Source organism: Sinocyclocheilus grahami, unplaced genomic scaffold (assembly GCF_001515645.1).
Source record: "Sinocyclocheilus grahami isolate Dianchi unplaced genomic scaffold, SAMN03320097.WGS_v1.1 scaffold61.1, whole genome shotgun sequence".
NCBI lineage: Eukaryota > Metazoa > Chordata > Actinopteri > Cypriniformes > Cyprinidae > Sinocyclocheilus > Sinocyclocheilus grahami.
Genome location: NW_015505240.1, coordinates 1,371,669 through 1,372,174, shown reverse-complemented (window position 1 = coordinate 1,372,174; position 506 = coordinate 1,371,669). Strand labels below are relative to the sequence as shown.

The following is a 506-nucleotide window of genomic DNA, read 5'->3' as shown; positions in this document are numbered from 1 at the left end:
ATATATATATATATATATATATATATATATAAAAATAGGGCCTACGGGAACTAATTTACTCCACTTGTTACTTGCTTGTTATGTGTGTACGTTTGTAATAATTGCAGTTTTATTCACTGTATCAAATCATTTATACTAGCTAATAATACTTGAAATTAAATGCTGTATATTGATTTTAGACAATAAAAGAAGACAAGATACAGGAGAACAGTGCCGAAGTGGGGCCGTACCTGCTGACTGAGTTGGCCAAACTCCGAGACAAGTACGAAATCATCGGTGACGTGAGAGGAAAAGGGCTTCTAATCGGTGTGGAGATGGTCAAAGACAAGGTGAAAGAAGCAAACATTAAAATACATCAAATGTAACTTTCATTCATATTATACTACTGATACTCATCAGCCAATACAACAAATCTGTGATTTTATGACCTCATTTCCATCAAAGGATAAAAAAAAAAAAATGTAAAAGGTAATTGCAACATTTTATCTCACAATTCAGATTTTTTT

At 32.0% G+C, this 506-nt stretch overlaps 1 pseudogene; it reads left to right on the top strand.

Annotated features, from left to right (window-relative positions):
- The first annotated feature begins 80 nt into the window (after nt 1-80).
- LOC107584630 (alanine--glyoxylate aminotransferase 2, mitochondrial-like) overlaps nt 81-506 on the top strand; it is a 5,080-nt pseudogene continuing 4,654 nt past the window's right edge.